At 38.1% G+C, this 21902-nt stretch overlaps 1 protein-coding gene across 11 annotated transcripts in view; it reads left to right on the plus strand.

The window, feature by feature from the left end:
• The window catches only part of ZMYM4 (zinc finger MYM-type containing 4), a 155156-nt gene that overhangs the window by 21658 nt on the left and 111596 nt on the right, over positions 1 to 21902 (plus strand). For 3 of the 11 annotated variants that reach the window (XM_004740828.3, XM_045064182.1, XM_045064176.1), the window contains exon 2: positions 6890 to 6951. The exons of the other annotated variants lie outside the window; for them this stretch is intronic. The gene's annotated coding sequence lies outside the window, so the exon portion shown is untranslated. The remainder of the gene's footprint in view (positions 1 to 6889; positions 6952 to 21902) is intronic. 11 annotated transcript variants of the gene reach the window in all.

Consider the following 21902-nt stretch of genomic DNA (forward strand, 5'->3'; position numbering starts at 1 on the left):
CAGGCGCCCCAATGCAGTCTCTTTTTAAAAAAAAATCATACCCTTATCACACTGAACAAAATCAACATGATTCCTTAGTGCCACCTAATATTTGTACAACTTTCTTGTTTCACAAGGTTAGAAGCTAAAACAAGGTTTGTGGCTTGTTATGTCTTTTTAAGCCTCTTTAAATCAGTAAATCTCCCCATTTAAAAAGCTGCCATTTATTTTTAAAAGACATTGGATGATTTGTTTTGTAGCATTTCCCACATCCTGGGGTTTGCTGCTTATTTTCTAGTGTCATTGCACATGTTCTTCTATTCTTCATGTTTCCTGTAATTTGTAGAAGTGTGATTAGATTCAGGTTCAAATTGTTTTTTTTTTTTAAGGAATTCTCCATAGGGGGTGCTCTGTTCTTCCCATGATGCCACTTGTGGAACTATCACGTTTGTCCTTGTTCAAGTGATGAAAGCTTAATCCATATATTTAAAAGTTCCTCTTCAGTTTTTTTTTTTTTTTAAAGATTTATTTATTTATTTCAGAGAGGCAGATAGAGTGTGCAAGAGTGCAAGTGAGCGGGGGAGGGGGAAGAGGGAGAGAATCTTTTTTTTTTTTTTTAAGATTTTATTTATTTATTTTAAATAGAGCACAAGGAGGGGGAACAACAGAGGGAGAGGGAGAAGCAGGTTCCCTGCTGAGCAGAGAGCCCAATGTGGGACTTGATTCCAGGATGCTGGGATTATGACCTGAGGTGAAGGCAGAGGCTTAACCCACTGAGCCACCCAGGCGCCCCTGAAAGAGAATCTTAAGCAGACTCCATGGTAAGCATGAAGGATGATATGGGGTACCATTTCATTCCTGAGATCAGGACCTGAGCAGAAACCAAGAGTCAGACCTGAGTCAGGGGAGGGAGTTATTCCCTCCCCTTCAGTTTTTGACCTGAATGGTTTTAGCTTTCATTGATAGTTACTTCCTTTCAAAAAATTTTATTTATTTATTTATTTACTTTTAAAGATATTTATTTATTTATTTGACAGACCGAGATCACAAGCAGGCAGAGAGGTAGGCAGAGAGAGAAGGGGGGAAGCAGGCTCTCTTCTGAGCAGAGAGCTGGATGTGGGGCTCCATCCCAGGACCCTGGGATCTTGACCTGAGCCAAAGGCAGAGGCCTTAACCCACTGAGCCACCCAGGCGCCCTTCTCTTTTTTTAAAGATTATATTCCTGGGGCGCCTGGGTGGCTCAGTGGATTAAGCTGCTGCCTTTGGCTCAGGTTATGATCTCAGGGTCCTGGGATCGAGCCCCTCATTGGGCTCTCTGCTCGTTGGGGAGCCTGCTTCCCCCTCTTTCTCTGCCTGACTCTCTGCCTACTTGTGATCTCTGTCTGTTAAATAAATAACTAAAATCTTAAAAAAAAAAAAAGATTATATTCCTTAAGTAACCTCTAAGTCCAATGTGGGGCTTGAACCCACAACCCTGAGATCAAGAGTTGCATGCTTCACCTGGTGAACCAGCCAGCCACCCTGATAATTATTTCTTGGTTCAGTCTTTTTTTTTAAGGAATTATAAAATGATGGTTTCTTGATCTTTTATTTCTCCCATGTCTGTTAGTTATGATTATTTTGTAGAGCACTTTCCCTTATCAACAAACATTTGGTTTCTTTATTACCTTGAATATGTTAATATATGACAAACACAAGACAAAAAAGACGAGATAAAGACAAGATAAATGCTTGATTCTTTTGTCATTTTTAAGAATGAATTGAAGACTTAGCAGCCTCCATAAATAACCATTGAGGGTTGTTTTTTGGAGTAAGGGGAATAAATGATTTATAATGACAAATCATTATAAATAGATTTGTATATTTATTGTATGTTAGTCTATTATGCCATGTTTGGTGGGTAAAAGCCTCTTTAGGTTAGCTCTGGAGTCATTTTGCCATGACTCCCCAGTAGTCTTTGATAACTTCTTGTTTTCTGGTGCAGAATGAATCAGTCTCATGTGTATAATTCCTATTCCAGACCTGAAGTACGCCATTTCCCCCAGGAGGTCTGGTTCCTTTTAGTGGGAAATGGTATTTAGAGACCCTGACACTTAACCACTTTTTAAAGTTGTATCATCTTAAATTTTAGATTTAGAAGGGTTCTTTGAAATTTCTACCCAGTGTAGGAGTCTGTGTCCTCTTAAGTATTTTTCATGTTCATAATTGGATTCATTTGGAAACCATTTAAAAAGGTTAAATGACAAAGATTCTCATGTTGAATATCATCTCTACTTACTTAGAAATATAAAATGAAATGAAACTAATAAAAGTTAAAAATAAAAGGAGGCCAATGTGTCAAATTTGCAAGTGCAGCAAAAATGATAATTTCTTTTTTTAATTTTTTTTTTTTAGATTTTATTTATTTGTCAGAGAGAGGAAGAGAGATCGAGCACAGGCAGACAGAATGGCAGGCAGAGGCAGAGGGAGAAGCAGGCTTTCTGCTGAGCAAGGAGCCCGATGTGGGACTCAATCCCAGGACACTAGGATCATGACCTGAGCCGAAGGCAGCTGCCCAACCAACTGAGCCACCCAGGCGTCCCAAAAATGATAATTTTAATACGAAAACAAAGCTATTCATGGCAAAAGTAATTAACTTTTTAATTTGTTAAAAATTAACTTTTTTTTTAAAGATTTTATTTATTTATTTGACAGAGATCACAAGTGGGCAGAGAGGTAGGCAGAGAGAGAGGGGAAGAAGCAAGCTCCCTGCCGAGCAGAGAGCCCAACGCGGGACTCGATCCCAGGACCCTGAGATAATGACCTGAGCCGAAGGCAGTGGCTTTACCCACTGAGCCACCCAGGTGCCCCGAAAAGTAACTTTTTAAAGTCAGAAATTTCTGACTTTGTTTGTAGGAGCTATAATTTTTACACTGAGGCTGTAACTGCCACAAATCATTATGTGTCAAAAAATCTTGTATTGGCAGATATAAAACCATAGTTTTAACAGTTTAGAGGAACTGAAGTTCATTTGAATTTGGTACACTTCTAGAGAAACATGACCATCTTTTACATTTTCATGGAACATTTATAGAATTTAATCATAGTTGGTACATAATTCATACTTCTAGAAAAAAAAATGCAGATTTTAAAACCTTAAAATTTAGAGACTGCATTCTTTGATCACAATGCAATAAAGCTGAAGTGAATAAAGTCAATTAAAGCAGTCCAGCCATTTGGAAATTTTAGAACTTGTAAGTAATTTTGGGGTTAAACAAGTTGGAGCTGATTTCAGTTACAAACTGTTGAGAATGTAACAGTATGTCAGTTACCCCTCAATAATCATAGTAAAAGGGGCGCCTGGGTGGCTCAGTGGGTTAAAGCCTCTGCCTTCGGCTCAGGTTATGATCCCAGGGTCCTGGGATCGAGCCCCACATCGGGCTCTCTGATCCATTGAGAGCCTGCTTCTTCCTCTCTCTCTGCCTGCCTCCCTGCCTGCTTGTGATCTCTGTCTGTCAAATAAATAAATAAAAATCTTAAAGAAAAAAAAAAAGAAATGACAGGGGCACCTGGGTGTCTCAGTCGTTGAGCGTCTTCCTGTTGGCTTAGGTCATGATCCCAGGGTTCTGGGATCAAGCCCTGTATCAGGCTCCCTGCTAAGTGGGAGGCCTGCTTCTCCTTCTCCCACTCTCCCTGCTTATGTTCCCTCTCTCACTGTCTGTCAAATAAATAAATTTTTTTTTAAAAAAATGGGAATTGGGCGCCTGGGTGGCTCAGTGGGTTGGTTAAACCTCTTCCTTCAGTTCGGGTCATGATCTCAGGGTCCTGTTATCGAGCCCTACATTGGGCTCTCTGTTTGGCAGGGAGCCTGCTTCCCCCTCTCTCTGCCTGCCTCTCTGCCTACTTGTGATCTCTCTCTCTCTGTCAAATAAATAAATTTTTTTAAAAGATTTTGTATATTTATTCATTTATTCGACAGACAGAGATCACAAGTAGGCAGACAGAGATCACAAGTAGGCAGAGAGGCAGGCAGAGAGAGAGGAGGAAGCAGGCTCCCTGCCGAGCAGAGAGCCCGATGTGGGGCTCGATTCCAGGACCCTGGGATCATGACCTGGCAGAGGCTTTAACCCACTGAGCCACCCAGGTGCTCCTCAAATAAATAAAATCTTTAATGAAAATGGGAATTAATGTCAGAGAACAGCCCAAGTTTATAATTATTCTTTGTACCATTGAGTAACAGCCCATTTTCATGTTTTAACAATATTTGCCAAAATAGAAAAGATCTTATTATATAAAGGTGCTAATAAGGACTTTGATATATTTAGTATTCATTTTCTATTAATAAAGTCTCTTTATAAAGCTAAGGATAGAGGGTCTTTCACATAATAAACATGTTGGAATCCAGTAGCCATTGAAATTTAGGAAGGATGCCTGCTATTACCACAGTTATTTATTACTCTTCTGGAAGTTATAGAGTAGTATAGTTAGATGAGGAAAAGAAACAAGAGGTATCAATCTTGGAAGGCTGGAGAACAAAATTATGATTATTTTCTGGTGATACATTTATTTGTCTGGAAATCTCAAGAGTATCAGTAGAAAATATTTTAGGGCTAAGAAGTAAAATTTCAAAAATGAAAGCAATCTGGAGGAAAAGAAGAAAAATATACTAGGATTATAATGGGAATAGTAAAATGTCTAGTTATAATATTAAAATATTTTTAAAAATCCTATAAAATTTAATGACTTTGTAAGTAGTTGGAAAATAAAGATTGATTCACAAAGTAATAAAAAACTGAATTCTTGGGATAAACCTGAAATATATGAGACTTGACAAGAGTTTGCCTAAGGACAAGGTAATTAATAATAATAGTTACAACAACAACTAATCTTTATGAGGATTGTTTTAAGTACATGTTTTAACTCAGTCCAGAAAATGACCTTATAATATAGTGTTAATGCCTGAGGACAACAGAGAGGTAAAGTGCCTTGTCGAAGTTACATAGGTGCTAGAATAAAGAATAATGGGATTGGAACCCACTCAGGCCATGTGAGTCCAAACTCCAAAGAGTCTGTAACCATTATGCTTTGTCGGCTCTTGAAAAAAAAAAAGTGATACACCTTATTCCTGGATGGGAAAGTCCAATATAATAAAAATATATGTCCCATAAGATTAATATTATATTCATCAGTAACCCAATAGGATTTTCTTTTTCTTTTTCTTTTTGATGGTGAGGATGGTAGACTTTGAGAAAATTGATGAAGTTCATTAGGAATTATAACTATGTGAAAGATAGCTAGCTAGTACAGTTTTGAATTAGAAGAATAATGGGAGAGTAGAGGAGTAGGGGAATGGTGGGTACTTTGTTATACAGAATCTTGAATATAATGCTGCTATACTAAATTATTACAAATAAAGAGATTCATGGCTGTATATAAGAATATAGTTATAAAAGTTATTCTTTACAAATTGTGTTTGGACAGTTTGCTGGTCATTTGGGCAAAAAATAAAGTTAGATCTTTTCCTCCAGATACCAAAACAAATTTATAGGGATTGAATATATAGATGTAAGAAAATGCAACTATTCACCAAAGAATGGAGTGCCTGGGTGACTGCCTTCAGCTTGAGTTATGATCCCAGTGTCCTGGAAACAAGCCCACATCAGCCTTCCTCCTCAGTGGGGAGCCTGCTTCCCTCTCCCTCTGCCTGCTGCTCCCCCTGCTGTGCTCTCTCTTTCTCTCAAATAAGTAAAATCTTCAAAACCAAGAACAAAAAAACAAAAAACAGTTGCCCAAAGGAAATACGGGTAAATACAACAAACATCTTGATACAGGGAATACCATTTTGAGCATGAACCAAAAAAAGATAATTCAAAAGAACAGTAGATTTGCTTACATTGAAAATGTCACATTTTTAAATAGCAAAACTATTTGAAATATCTGATGATCAGAATTGACTTTATGGAAGAATGGGGGTACTGGGCAGATAAAAGCAGATAACCACTTAAGGAGTCATCTTAGAATTCCTTAGGGCTTCACATTCCTAATTTCCATCCAGTCACATTCATGCTTCCATTCAAAAAATGAGTGTCTGTTATGTACAAGGAACCATTGTAGGAACTGAGGATACAGTGATTAATAAAATGGAGAACATTTCTTACAGAGTTTATGTTCTGTTGATGGAATGAGACCTGTTTAATCAAATAATGAATATAGAGCATTTAAAATGGAACACTACTGTAGAGAAACATAAAACAGAAAAAGAATATACTGTGCTATGGTGGAAGGGGCATTGCCATTTTAAATAGGGGCATTTAAGCAAAAATCGGAAGGAAATGAAAAAGCCAGCTATGTTAGTATCTCTAAGAGTAGGAAAATTACAGGTAGAGGGAACAATAAGGGTAAATGTTATGATGCAGGTGAATGCTGTGTATATTTTATGAACAGCAAAGATAGCTGAAGCTAGGTGATAGTAGGAGATGAGATCATCTAAATATGGAGGGGCTTTTAAGCTGTTGTAGTAACTGTAATATACATTGTTGGATGTTTCACAGCATCCCTGGCATCTACCCTCTAGATGTCAGTACAGTTCCAGTTGTGATAACCAAAAATGCCTTCAGATATCGCCACATTTTCTAGATCTGGGGAGCAAAATGCCCGTGCTTGAAAACCACTGTTCTACCTTATGGCTGTAGTCCCTTTGGGAAGTTTTGGAGAAAGATTTATGGTATGTACTTGTGGTAATGGTACAGAGCCCTCCTTCAGGTGGACTCAGTTTATCCTTGATCACAAGAGGCTATGGGTCTGTGAATTGACCCAGGTCTGGAAACTGGGCAGATGTCTGACTTTTACTGTGATGATTCAAGTCAGTTTTGGGCCACCAGATTTAGACATTTTCTGTCTAGATTAAACTGCCCATCTATTTCATTCCTAGGAACATCGTGATCAATTAGCCACTGCCAAAGATCCCTGCGGGCCAAAGCATTCTGATTACCGGTACGTCCCTGCTGCCCTTATCTTTGGAGTTAAGTGTTGCCACTTGGCCTCTGCTACTTTGGGATCCCATCACCCTCAGTGAAATCAGGGAGCCCATCTCAGTGGTGACATTCCCTGCAGTCATAACCGACTTAAAAAGAGCAGTCACATAGCTTTCTACTATGTGGTACTTACCTCACTAATTACAGTGTCTTCTGGGCCTTCTCATGGAATGCAGTTGGGTAGCAAGTGTATAGATAGCAGAGGATAAATCCACTTCAGTATTCCTGTCTCCCTAAGCCTTTGGATTTCTTCTTCCACGTAATGCTGGTAAAACTTCAATATCTTAACCTTATTAAATATTCATTGTCAGTGTTAGAATAATTTTGATTTGCATTTCCTTACTGATTATAGCAGTATTGTTGAGTATGTTTCAGTCAACAAGCCAACTTCAACTGCACAAGTTATCACATCAACTTCAGAATCTGTAGAAGCTCACTCATATTAATGGATTCTAACCCCCTTGGTCTAATACCCGTATCAGCATCTATTTTCAGACCCAGGTTTTCTCCTTTATATATTAACACAATTTGGGCATTTTTTTTTTAGTGTGTAAGCTGTTTTCTCTTGGTCCTGTGTGTCCCTGTTCCTCTATAACATGCTGAGATTTGAACCTACTTTTGGGTCTAGTGTCCGCAGGGTTGATTGTAGTTGGTCTTGAGAATGAGCTTCCTCCTTCAAGTCATTTGCTGAACATATGATCACAGGACTTTGAAGCAAAGGAAAGTGTCTCTTTAGATACAAAAGGGTAGGTTAGTGCCAGGTTTGAAATTGAAAATTTTGCATTTGATTTTCAGCAGTGTCAACCTGTGGTTATAAGAATGAAGAGATTTTTTTGGAGATTTTTTTAATACTGCATGAACGTGGTGTTTTTCAGACTGTGATTAAATCTGATAGTTAATGGACTTGAACTTATTTTTCTGTGTGCTTGTTCAAGAGCACACAGAGAATACATCTCATGTAACAGACCTTGTAGTTATCACTGTTGCCTTAACAGTCAAGTACAACAGCCACTTGGGGTCCCAAGGCACTTACTTCATTTGGTACTGCATCACAATCAACCACTGTTGATAGCTTGATGAATTGCGATGCCACTGCATGCCAGGGATTGCTAGCATCCTATTTCCTGTGTAAGCCAGAGGGCACAACCAAGCCAGTTTCCATATCTCATCTTTGTAGGTCTGTTTTCTGTGACCACTACCAGTATCAGTTCTATGTCAGTCAGAGGTCAGAAACCACACCGTAATTTGAACAGGGAAAGTTTAGTATAAAGAATTACAGGGGTGCCTGGGTGGCTCAGTGGATTAAAGCCTCTGACTTTAGCTTGGGTCATGATTCCAGGATCCTGGAATCGAGCCCTGCATTGGGCTCTCTGTTGGGCAGGGAGCCTGCTTCCCTCTCTCTCTCTGCCTGCCTCTTTGCCTACTTGTGATCTCTGCCTGTCAAATAAATAAAAAAAAAAAAATCTTTAAAAAAAAAGAATTATTAACCTGTAGCAGAGAATTAACCCTAAGGGGGAAAGAGAACTTTAAAGTGTGCACAATAGCAGGTAGGGGGAGCAGTCACTGCCTCTGGGGCTGAGGCCCAGTAGCAGGGATAGAACAAATTTGGAAGATGCTCCATTTTCTACTTTCAGGGCTAGAGATTCAGATCATGTTGGAGAGGTTGTGTTACGCTGGATGATGGAGAAGTTGGACGTGTGCGGATTTTTGCTGTCAAGCAGGAAACCCCCTTTTGGGGTGCTGAGAACAGAGTCACTAGGCAGTCTTTTTCTGAACCTGGCTAAGAAGCCAGCTGGAACACTTTTCTGGGAAGTGTCTGGCCTTTTGGAGTGTTGCTGAAACTTGCTGGGCAGCTGCTGTCAGGGGTGCTGACAGAATTTTCTGGGAAACTACCTGTAGGGTTGTATATGTGTCACTGAGACTTGATGGGAAGTTGGTGCCTGGGGAGAGGGCCATTGTGTGTTTTGCATACCACTGTCCTCCACTGGAACTAGCAGGTTAGAACACACTAAAGGGAAGAGTATCCACTTTATCCACTTCTGTCTGGAGTGTTCCTCCAATGCCATCTGCTGACAAAGGTTAACATTTTGTCAGCAGGCAGAGAAGAAATGTTTACAGGTACCAGCTTCATTATTGCAAAGCAGAGTAGAGAGAAGTAGATTTGGAGTTGGAGGCAATATATTTATAATTGGTACATTCAGGTATTTACATTTCTAGTACCTTCATTCTTTTGGGTAGACCCTAATTTCCATATGTTATCCTCCGCCCGGCCCCAACAAATACACCTTTAATATTTCTTTCTGGGCTGGTTTGTTGATGAAGAATTCCTCTATCTGAAGAATGTACAGCTGAAAAACCCTTTATTTTGCCTTTAAAAAAACAAAATAGATGTAGAAAACACATAAACTTACTGTTTTACCCATTTTAAGTGTATAGTTTAGTGATAACATTTTTGTAATGTTGTGTAACAACACTTTTCTTATAAAATTAAACACTATGCCCATTAAACGATAATCCATATTATCACCTACCCCCAATCTTTGGCCACTACTATTGTACTTTCTGTCTCTATTTCGTTTAGTATAATATCCTCAAGTTGCATCCATGTTGTATGATGTTAGTGTTTTTATCATGAAAAAAGGTGTTATATTTTGTCACATGCTTTTTCTGTATCAGTTGTGAGACAGTCATGTATTTTCTTTCTCCTTCATTCTGTTAATGTGTATTGTGTTGATTCATTTTCGTGTGTTGAACCATCCTTGCATTCTAAGAATAAATTCTGTTTGATCATGGGGTATAAGTTTGAGAAAAATGGGTCATTTTCTTTAAATGTTTTTTAGCTCTGGTGACGCTATCAAGTCTAGGACTTTTCTTTTTCACAGAGTTTTGTTTACTGATTCAGTCTTCTTACTAGTTATAGGTCTATTTGGGATTTCTATTTCTTCATTATCTTTTTATTTATTTAAGTTTTTATCTTTTTGAGAGAGAATGAGAGCGAGCATGAGCACGGGGAGGGGGAGAGAGGGAGAGGGACAGGCAGAATCCCTGCTGAACGCAGAGCCCCATGAGGGGCTTGATCCCACAACCCTGAGATCATGACTTGAGCCGAAATCAGATGCTTAAGTGACTCAGCCACCCAGGAGCCCCTCTTTCTTCATAATTAAGTTTTGGTAGATTTTGTGTTTCTAGGAAATTGTCTATTTCATTTAGGTTATCCAATTTGGTGGTGTAAAATTATTCATAGTACTCTGTTATAGATTTCTGTAGAACCAGTAATGTCTCCACTTTCATTTTTTAATTTTAGTAATTTGAGTGTTTTCTTCTTTTTTCTTAGTCTCTATAGCTAAAGTTTTATCAGTTTTGTTGATATTTCAAAATATCAGCTTTTGGTTCTATTATTTTTTCTTTGTTCTTTTTCTGTTCTCTATTTTTATAATTTCTGTTCCAGTCTTTTTTATTTATGATAGGTATGAGTTTATAACTATAAATTTTTCCCTTAGCATTGCTTTTGCTGCATCCCATAAGTTATGTTATGTTGTATTTTTGCTTTCAGTTGTCTAAAAAGTATTTTCTAATTTCCTTTGTGATTTCTTTTTTGGTTCTTTGCTTGCTTAAGAGTGTGTTGTATGAATTTGTGAATTTTCGTATTTTACTTCTCTATTTATTTATTTTTAAATACTTTATTTATATATTTGATAGAGATGAAGCAAGAGAGGGAACACAAGCAAGGGGAGTGGGAGAGGGAGAAGTAGGGAGCTTGATGTGGGGTTTAATCCCAGGACCCTGGGATCATGACCTAAGCTGAAGGCAGGTGCTTAATGACTGACACACCCAGTTGCCCCCCATTTTACTTCTATTACTGATTTTTAAATTCATCATTTTGTGGTTGGAGAGGATATTTTGTATGGTATCTGTGTTTTTAAGACTGAGACTTTTTTTTCTTTTTAAATATTTATTTTAGAGAGAGGGGGAGGGAGTGAGCATGAGTGGGATGCGGAGAGCGAATCTGGAGCAGATTCCTTACTGAGCACAGAGCCCAATTTAGGGCTGAATCCCATGACCCTGAGATTATGACCTGAGCTCAAACTAAGAGTTGGACGTGTAACCGACTGTGCCACCAAGGCACCCCAGTCCTTGACCTAACAACTAACAAACGGTCTGTCCTGGAAAATACCCCATGTGCACTTGAAAGGAATGTATATGCTGATATCGTTGGGTAGAGTATTTTGTATATGTTTGTTAGGTCTAGTTGGTTTATTGTGTTGTTAAATTCTTCATTTTCTTATCTATCTCCTGTATGGTGGTTCTATTCAGTATTGAGAGTCGGGTATTGAAGTATCTAATAATTATTGTAGAACTATTTCTGCTGTAAATTTTGCCAGTTTTAGCTTAATATATTTTGATAGTTTGTCATTAGGTACATAAATGTTTATATTTGCTATATCTTACTCTATCAGACTGTTGTATTCATGTATGTCACTTGCAACCTTTTAGATTCAGGCTGTTTTGTACAATGTTAGTGTAGCCACTCCTGCTCTCTTTTGGTTACTCTTTGCATGGAATATCTTACCCTGTCTTTTACTTTCATCCTGTCTATCTTTATTTTTTATTTTTATTTTTTTAAGGATTTTATTTGTTTATTTGACAGAGATCACAAGTAGGCAGAGAGAGAGGGGGAAGCAGGCTCCCTGGTGAGCAGAGGGCCCAATATGAGAGAGCCCCACATTGGGCTCTCTGCTTAGCGGGGAGCCTGCTTCCCTCTCATTCTCTGCCTGCCTCTCTGCCTACTTGTGATCTTAGTCAAACAAATAAATAAAACTCTAAAAAAAAAAATAAAGTCATTCTCTTGAAGACAGCATATATATATATCATATCTATATCTATCTATATATATATATATATTTAAGATTTTATTTATTTAGTTGTCAGAGAGTGAGCACAAACAGAGAGAGCAGGAGGCAGAGAGAGAGAAGCAGGCTCCCTACTAAGCAGGAACCCGATATGAGACACCATCCCAGGACCCTGAGATTGAGCTGAAGGCAGATGCTTAACCATCTGAGCCGCCTGGGCATCCCTGAATTGTATCTTTTTATTAATTCTGCTGCTCTGTTTTTTGATTGGGGAGTTTAAGACATTTAAAGTAAATACTGATAAGGTAGAGACTTCTGTCATTTTGCTAATTACTTTTTATGTGTTTTATAGCTTTTTTGTTCCTTATTTTGTGTATTACTTTTTTTTTTTTAAAGATTTTATTTATTTATTTGACAGACAGAGTTCACAAGTGGGCAGAGAAGCAGACAGAGAGAGAGGAGGCAGGCTCCCTGGTGAGCAGACAACCCGATGTGGGGCTCGATCCCAGACCCCGGGATCATGACCTGAGCAGAAGGCAGAGGCCTTAACCCACTGAGCCACCCAGGCGCCCCTACTTTTTTTTTTTTAAGATTTTATTTATTTATTTGAGGGAGAATGAGTGAGAGAGAGCATGAGAGAGAGGGTCAGAGGGAGAAGCAGACTCCCCAAGGAGCTGGGAGCCCGATGTGGGACTCAATCCTGGAAGTCCCAGATCATGACCTGAGCCGAAGGCAGTTGCTCAACCAACTGAGCCACGCAGGCGCCCTGTGTATTACTTTTTTGTGTTAATATTTTTTGTAGTGAAATATTTAAACTCTTTTCTCGTTTAATTATTATTATTGAATAATAATATTCAATTATATATTATTATATAATATATAATATTATATATAATATATATATTATTCTGTATATTCTAGAGCTGTATTCTTTGTGGTTACCCTGGGGATTGCATTTAACATCCAAAAGTTAGAACACTAAATTGAATTTATACCAGCTTAATGTCAATAACAGAGTACCTGCTTTTTTATAACTCCAACCCCCATCTCTTTGGTTATGATATTACAGACTTAAATCTTTATACATTGTATGCCCCAAAACAGGAGGTAGGCGTTTTAAAAATTGCATTAGTGTCTTAAATCCTGTAGAAAACAACATTTGGAATAACAAAACAAAGTTAGAATAATAAGAGCTTTTTATTTATTTATTTAAAAAAGATTTTTATTTATTTATTTGACAGAGAGATCACAAGTAGGCAGAGAGGCAGGCAGAGAGAGAGAGGAAGGGAAGCAGGCTCCCTGCTGAGCAGAGAGCCCGATGCAGGACTCGATCCCAGGACCCTGAGATCATGACCTGAGCTGAAGGCAGAGGCTCAGCCCACTGAGCCACCCAGGCGCTCCTATTTTTTTATTTTTTTGGAAAGCTTTCATTTATTACAGAGCATAAGAACCAGAGGTGGGGGAAAAGGCAGGGGAAGTGGCAGAGCGAGAGGCAGACTCCCCACTGAGCAAGGAGCCTGAGATCATGATCTGAGCTGCAGGTAGACGCTTAACCAACTGAGCCACACTGGTGTCCCAGTACAGTTTTATAATTGCCGTGAATTTACCTTTATTGAGATCCTCATTTCCTCATGTGGCTTTGAATTACTGTTTACTGTCTTTTCATTTCACACTGCTGGACACCCTTGAGCATTCTTGTTTATCTGAGAATGTCTTAATTTCTCCCTAACTTTTGAGGGACAGTTTTGCCAGACATAGGAATCTTGTTTGACTGTTATTTCTTCTTCTTCTTCTTTTATTTTTTTAAGATTTTATTTATTTATTTTAGAGAGAGAGAGCGATAGCAAGAGTGAGGGTGAGCACAAGCAGGGGGTAGGGATGGAGAGAGGGTGAAGCAGGGAGCCTGATATGGGGCTCGTTCCCAGGACTTTGGGATCATTACCAGAGCCGAAGGCAGACACTTAACAGACTAAGCCACGCAGGTGCCCCTGACTATTTCTTCTTTTAGCACTTTGAATATATTAACTCACTGGGTTCTGTCTTCCAACATTTCTGATGAGAAACCTGCACATATACTTTTTGAGGATCCATTGTATGTGAATCATTGTTTCCTTGCTACTTTCAAGATTCTTTGCAGCTCTTCAAAGTGTCTCTATATAATTTCTTCGAATTTGTCTTATGAGAGACTTGTTGAGCTTTGTGGATATTTATATTCATGTCTTCAGTCAATTTAATGAGTTAATCAATGTCTTTAAGTTTCCAGTTTATTATTTTTCAAAATATTCTCCCTGCCCCTTTCTCTCTCTCTCTCTCTTCTCCTTCTGGGACTCCATGGTGTGTATGTTAGTCTGCTTGTTGGTGTCCCTTAGGTACATAACTCTGTTCATTTTGTTCTGTCATTTTTCTTTTTGTTTCTTAAACTTGGTAATTTTCATTGTCCTGTCTTCATGTTTGCTGATTATTTCTTCTGCCTGCTCTTATCTGTCTTTAAATCTCGCTAGTGAGTTTTTCATTTCATTTACTGTACTTTTCATCACCAGAATTTGTTTGGTTTCCTTATAGGTTTTTTAGTTTATTGATATTTCTACTTTGCTTTATTAGTATTATTTTAAAAATCTATATTACATCTTTTGCATCAGAGTGTAAAGAATTTACATTTTATTTTATCCACTTGACAGAGAGAGAGTACACACAAGCAGGGAGAGTGGTAGAGGGAGAGGGAGAAGCAGGCTCCCTGCTCAGTCTCCCAACATGGGGTTTGATTCCAGGACTCCAGATCATGACCTGAGCCGAAGTCAAATGCTTAACTGACTGAGCCACTCAGATGCCCCTCTGCTGTGTTTTATACATTGTTTTCTTGACTTTCTCTATATTTTCCTTTATTTATTTTTAAGATTTTATTTATTTATTTGACAGAGACAGACACAGAAAGAGAGGGAACAGAAGCAGGTGAGTGGGAGAGGGAGAATCATGCTTCCCACTGAGCAGGGAGCCTGACATGGGGCTCGATCCCAGGACCCTGGGATCACAACCTGAGAGAAGTCAGATGCTTAACGGCTGAGCCACCCAGGCACCCCTTCCTTTACTTCTTTGAGCATCTTTTTTTTAAAAGATTTTATTTACTTATTTGACAGAGAGAGATCACAAGTAAACAGAGAGGCAAGCAGCGAGAGGAGGAAGCAGGCTCCTGGCTGAGCAGAGAGCCTGATGTGGGGCTCGATCCCAGGACCCTGGGATCATGACCTGAGCTGAAGGCAGAGGCATTAACCCACTGAGCCACCCCGTCGCCCCTTCTTTGAGCATTTTTTAAAAAATTTTATTTATTTATTTATTTTTTAAAAAGATTTTATTTATTTATTTGTCAGAGAGCGCGAGAGCGAGCACAGGCAGACAGAGTGGCAGGCAGAGTCAGAGGGAGAAGCAGGCTCCCTGTGGAGCAAGGAGCCCGATGTGGGACTCGATCCCAGGACACTGGGATCATGACCTGAGCTGAAGGCAGCTGCTTAACCAACTGAGCCACCTAGGCGTCCCTCTTTGAGCATTTTTAAGACAGTTATTCTGATGTCTTTGTTTAGTAGGCCTATCATCAGGTCTTTTTCAGGAACATTTCCTGTTAGTTTATATTTTTCCTTTGTATGGGCTGTGTTTTCCTCTTATTTGTGATTTTTGCTGTTGTTGAAACTGGACATTTCAGTCTAGGAATATGGTAATTCTGAAAATGAGAATCTCCCCTTCTTCAGAATTTTAAAAAATATTTTGTTTTTTTTGATTGTTGTAGACTGTCTTTGTGGTTACAAACAACCTGAGGTGTTAGTTTAAGTTCTTCTCAGCTCTTTTCTCAGTCATTGCTTTTCCCTAGATACGGGTGGTAAGTTTCTTATTTCTTCTATATGTGCAGTTGCTTTTGAATGTCGTACTCTTTTTAATGTTTGGCTTTCAAAGGGGACAAAAGAAAAAAAAGGAAGGGAGGAGTAGGGTACTGAGCAGAAGGGAAGAGACCTGTAGTTATGGGGGATTGGTGCAACAAGAATGGCCGTATGCCTCTTCCGCTTCATTTCTGTGATTGGAAGCAGCGATGAGGAATTAGGGCACAGATGCCCAATATTTGGAGGACGTGGTCATTTTTTCCCACCCTAGCTCTCATAAGCTGCTTCTGGAAGGTATGTTCACCTGCCTGCCCTGTAGTTGGAGATTGAGGATAGGTAGATGCTACCCTTCTAAAAGCTGAAATTGACCCCAAGTTTCCTTCCAAACCTACCTGCTGGAAGTTGCAAACCTTTTTTTTTTTTTTTAAGATTTTATTTATTTATTTGGCAGACAGAGATCACAAGTAGGCAGAGAGGCAGGTGGCAGGGGAGGGAAGCAGGCTCTCCGCTGAGCAGGAAGCCTGATGCTGAGCAGAGAGCCCGATGCGGGGCTCTATCTCAGGACCCAGAGATCATGACCTGAGCCGAAGGCAGAGGCTTAACCCACTGAGCCACCCAGGCGCCCCTGGAAGTTGCAAATTTTCAGTGGACTCTAGAGTTCCAGAAGCAGTTACGTCAGACAGATTATGCCTGTGTAATTGTTGTCTAGGTGGGGAGACAGAATCCTGGTGCTTCCTTACTCTTCCATCTTTTCAGAATCTCAAAGATGACCTTTGAACAGCATGGGTTTGAACTTCATGGGTCCACTTACACTCAGATTTCCTTTTAAATTTTTAAAAAGATTTTATTGATTTAGTTTTGGGAGAGAGAGAGTGAATGCCAGTGCCTGAGTTGGGGTGAGGGGCAGAGGGAGAAGCAGATACCCATGAAGTGGGGAACCTGATGCGGACTTGATCCCAAGACCCTGGGATCATGACGTGAGTCACTTAACCGACTGAGGCACTCAGGTGCCCTATACTCAGATTTTATCTGATAAATACCGTACATACAGTATAATATTGTAAATGTAATTCTTCTTTCTCATTTTCTTAATAATGTTTTCTTTTATCTAGCTTACTTCACTGTAAGAATATAGTATATAATACCTATACAAAATATGTATTAATGGACTGTTAATGTTTTCTGTAGGGCTTGCAGTACAGTCAGCTATTGGTATTTAAGTTTTGGGTGAGTCAAAAGTTGTGTGTGTGTGTGTGTGTTTTAAGGTTTATCTGTTTTTAGAGAGAGAGAGTGTATAGGGGTTGGGCAGAAGAAGAGACTCTTTCAGACAGACTCCCCACTGAGCAAGGAGCCCCACGTAAGGCTCCATCCCACAACCTATGAGATAATGACACAAGCTAAAACCAGGAATTAGATGCTTAACAAACTGATCCACCGAGGTACCCCATATGTGGATTTTTGACTAGGGGTGGGGTCCATGCCCCAAACTCCATGATATTTAAGGGTCAACTGTATTTGTTAGTAAGTTTTGAGAGAGATTGGTTGTGATAGAGAGTTGGAGATGGGGATTTTAGCTGCCTGCTATTATGGTTAACTTTACACTTGGAGATCTCAGAATACTCTGTAGTATTCTCATTTACTCATTTCCAAATAGTACTATTAGAGAACTCTTTTGAAGTGGCACAGTTTTAGCTTAATTAAGTATATTGTGGTTATTTTTGAATATTTTCTTTTTATTCTATAGACAACCGTCATTGTAGATGATTTGAAAGATTTTTTAAAAGTGTAAAGATAAAAATCTCTTGTAATATCACTATTTAGTGTATTTATAATTATGGCACATTTATCTTGCATGCATGTATGTATTTTATTTTAGAGATGAACGTATGCCCTTAAAATTCTTTTTTTCATGTTTGGTGTATAGTTGTATAAATTTTAAACATAAGTATAGACTTCTGTAAGCACCACAACAAATAGGATAATAACAATTCTGTTGTTCCAAGAAATTCCTACATGTTATCCCTTGTTGTCATGTTCTCCATTTCCTCTTAACTCCTGGCAATCACAATTTTATTTTCTGTCACTGTAGGTTTTTTTTTTTAGAATATCATAAATCGATGCATATGGTATTTTTAGCATTTTGAGACCAGCTTCCTTTTAAGAAATTTGGATCCCACTGTATAGGTTGTATTACCCTTTCCCTTGTTGTTATTGTTATTTCACAGATGTATAACAAATCTCTATCATGTAATGTTATTTTTACATTTAGTTGTCAACATGTAAAATAAGGGGTATAAGAATGGCTTGTATTTTATAAGTAATACTTACTTCGATTGTTACCAGTTCTTTATTTCTAATAATCTAAATTTTCTTATATTTTACTTTTCCATAAAAAACCTTTCTTAAAGTTCTTTTAGAGGAGGCTTGCAGACAGTGAATGCTTCTTGTTTTCTTCATTAGAGAATATCTTGATTTCACCTTTATTTCTCAAGGGTATTTTTATTGTATGTAGCTGTGTGGGTTGACATTTTTTTCTAGCACTTTAAAAGTGTCTCCTTCTGGGGTGCCTGGGTGGCTCAGTTTGTTGGGCGTCTGGTTCTTGATTTTGGCTCAGGTCATGATCTCAGGCTCATGGGATTGAGCCTTGTGTTGGGCTGTGCCCTCTTTGTGAATTCTGCTTATTCCTCTCCCGGTGCTCCTTGCCCAGCTTGCACATGCTCTCGCAAATTCTGCCTCTCTCTCAGATAGATAGATAGATAGATAGATAGATAAATAAATAAAATCCTAAAAAAAAAAAAAAGTGTTGGCATTCAAGAGATCTGAGAGAAATCTGCAATGATAAGTAATATGCCATTTTTGTCTGGCTGTTTTAAAGATTTTTTCTTTGTCTTTAGTTTTTAGCAGTTTCATTCAGAGTTTCTTGCTTTGGATATCTTTAGATTTATCGTATTTGGGATTTGCTTAGCTTGAATATGCTGAATTTGAGATCATGACCTGAGCTGGTATTGAGAGTCAGGTGCTTAACTGACTGGGCCACCCATGGTGTCTCAGCATCTGCCATTTTAATCATTATTTTAAAATTTTATTTATTTATTTATTTGATACACAGAGATCACAAGTAGGCAGAGAAGCAGGCAGAGAGAGGGGAAGAAGCAGGCTCCCTGCTGAGCAAAGAGCCTGATGATGCGGGCCTAATCCCAGGACCCTTGTATCATGACCTGAGCCAAAGGCAGAGGCTTGAATCCACTTAGCCACCCAGGTCCTCCCGTTTTAATCATTATTAATTAGGTTTATAGTTCAGAGGCATTAAGTATATTCATATTGTTATGCAAAGATCACCACCATCTCCAGAACTTTCTACCTTATTCTTTGTAAAGTCTGCATAGAATTCATAGTATAATGTGTCTTAATAAATCACTTAATCATTTCTCTGGAGGGACTTTTTTCTATTATTTCGTTGTTGAAAATAATGTGGCAACAGATGTCCATCCTGTGTTGTAAAGGCACAGGAACAATTCTAGAGGTTAAGAGATTTGTAAAGATGTGTGTTGGGGCATCTGGGCTCAGTTGTTTAAATGTCTGCTTTGGGCTCAAGTCATGATCCTAGAGTCCTGGGATTGAGTTGCACATCGGGCTCACCACTCCATGGGGAATCTGCTTCTCCCTTCAGCCCTCCCTCCTGCTCATGCTTTCTCTCTTTCTCTCTCTCTCAAATAAATAAAAAATCTTTAAAAAATAATCTTTAAAAAAATCTTAAAAAATCTTTAAAAAAATCTTTAAAAAATCTAATCTAAAAACATTAATCTTAAAAAATCAATTTAAAGATCTAAAAAATTTTTAAAAAATCTTAAAATATCTTTAAAAAAGATTAAGTGTGTGTTAAGATAAAAAACTTTTACTATATTATCACTTGTTGCTATTCCTTTTTAAAATGTTCATATTAAAAGTATATGTTATCTATTAAATGTACATATAATTTATTAAGGCTTAAAATTGTATTTTCTGCTTATCAAAGTAATACACACATGTGCAATTTAGATGTGTATAATTGGTCTGTTCTTGGTTTCAAGGGATAGGTTTCAGGTCTATGTGGATCCTTTAAGAAAATGAGCAACTGATTTTAAATAATTCTAAAATAGCATTTGCATTCATTTCAGTTAAGAGTTTAGAGATACGTATTTTGAGTGTATCTAGTTTCTATACCTAGGAAGGCAATTTACTAGTTTGCTCATAACTAATTTATATGTATTATGCCTTTTTCTGTCCTTTAGAAAGAGATAGCATGTATGTATTTAGCAAAATATTCGTTCAAAAAGATGAATAACTCTAGGGGTGTCTGGGTGGCTTAGGTCACGATCCCAGTGTCCTGGGATCGAGCCCCACATTGGGCTCCCTGATCGCGTGGGTGTAGCCTCTTTCTCCCTCTTCCACTCCTCCTGATTGTGTCTCTCCCACTGTCCCTCTCTCTGTCAAATCAAATAAATAAAATCTTTAAAAAAAAAAAAAGATGAATAACTCTTGTATAAAGTGAATGATCCAGGCATGCTGAGTTTTCCTGTTTGTTAAATATATATATTTTTAATTGGTTTCCTATATGTTGGTCTGTTAGATAATCTGGAGTTAATGTAACATGACACTATAAATTATGTTGAAAACTGAGAACTACGAAAATTTAGTTAGAAATTATTTTTTTGTGACAGTTTTTTTAAGCTTTTATTTTTTCAAGTAATTTCTATACCCAGTGTGGGATTTGAAACTCAAAACCCTGAGGTCAAGAGTGTTATGCGTTACAGACTGAGTCAGCTGAGTGCCACCATTAAAGAGTGTCCTATTAAAGAGAGTGAGAAAGGAGGGGCCAAGAGAGCAGAAGAGCAAGAAATATAAGCAGGGTCCACATACAGCACAGAGCCTGACATGGGGCTCAGTGTCACAACCCTGAGATCATGACTTACTCCAAAATGAAGAATCGAACACTTGACTGACTGAGCCACCCAGACACGCCCAGGTTGTCCCTATTTTTTAATGGCATTTTACGTTTGAGCTCTCTGGCTTCTGCCTTTATTATCTTGTGTAATGTATTAAATGTTATACTAAAGTACAGCTACATACGATCTTATATTAATTGTAGTTTGGGGAAAAAACACAGAGTTTAGATTTTGGTATTGTCTTCCATGATCAAAAAAGTTAATGGGATATCTCCAAGGGAATAAATATTTTAATTACACTGGGCTTGCCTTTAAGGTATTCTTTAAATAGAAGTACTTTTTGATTTCTAGTTACTTCTACAAGACACACTCTTCTAAGAAATTTAAAATATTTAAATTGTATTTTCTCTTAATATATATCCAGGACAGTCATTATTGGGCAGTGATAAATATAGTGACTACCAGTATTGTTTGATGTCACTGCCTAAGGGGCCAGAATTCATTTTGCACCTTAGTGCAAATGTCAACACGTAAAAATACAAATAATGTGTTAGTATTATGGCAAAAATAATTTTTACTTTGGTAACTCCTGAAAGGACGATGGGACCCCTAAGGAACAACTATTTCTCGGGTTTTCTTCTTTTTTAAAAGTTTCTTATATGGTTACAGATCTTTACAGGCAGAGTTATCTTTGCTTTCTGTCTTTATTTCATAAATATTTTGGGGGGCGCCTGGGTGGCTCAGTGGGTTAAAGCCTCTGCCTTCGGCTCAGGTCATGATCTCAGGGTCCTGGGATCCAGCCCCGCATCTGGCTCTCTGCTCAGCGGGGAGCCTGCATCCTCCTCTCTCTTGGCCTGCCTCTCTGCCTACTTGTGATCTCTGTCTGTCAAATAAATAAATAAAATCTTTTAAAAAAAGAAATATTTTGAAGCTAGATATCAGTTGGTTCTTCAATTTTTTTGTCAACGTATATGATTTTGGGGATTTCTTTGGATTGATATTTGTTTTTCTGGTTTCTGGCAGGTTTACCTCTTGATTGAAGTCAGGGTTATGAGGTTTTTATTTTCACCTTAAATAATTGAAGAAAGCCTTTATTTGTTGTAAATTTTGTAATTTACAAGTTCATACTTGCTGTAGATTTTAGGAAACACTGAAAATACTTGCCTTGAGTAACATAGACTTTTAAATTTTTATTTTTTTCATCATAGATTTTATTATAAATGTTTCTGGTTTTCCAAACTTAAAACAAATTTATGCATTATGTTGGAG

The sequence above is a fragment of the Mustela putorius genome, unplaced genomic scaffold (assembly GCF_011764305.1).
Source record: "Mustela putorius furo isolate JIRA1106 unplaced genomic scaffold, ASM1176430v1.1 tig00003853_pilon_pilon_pilon, whole genome shotgun sequence".
NCBI lineage: Eukaryota > Metazoa > Chordata > Mammalia > Carnivora > Mustelidae > Mustela > Mustela putorius.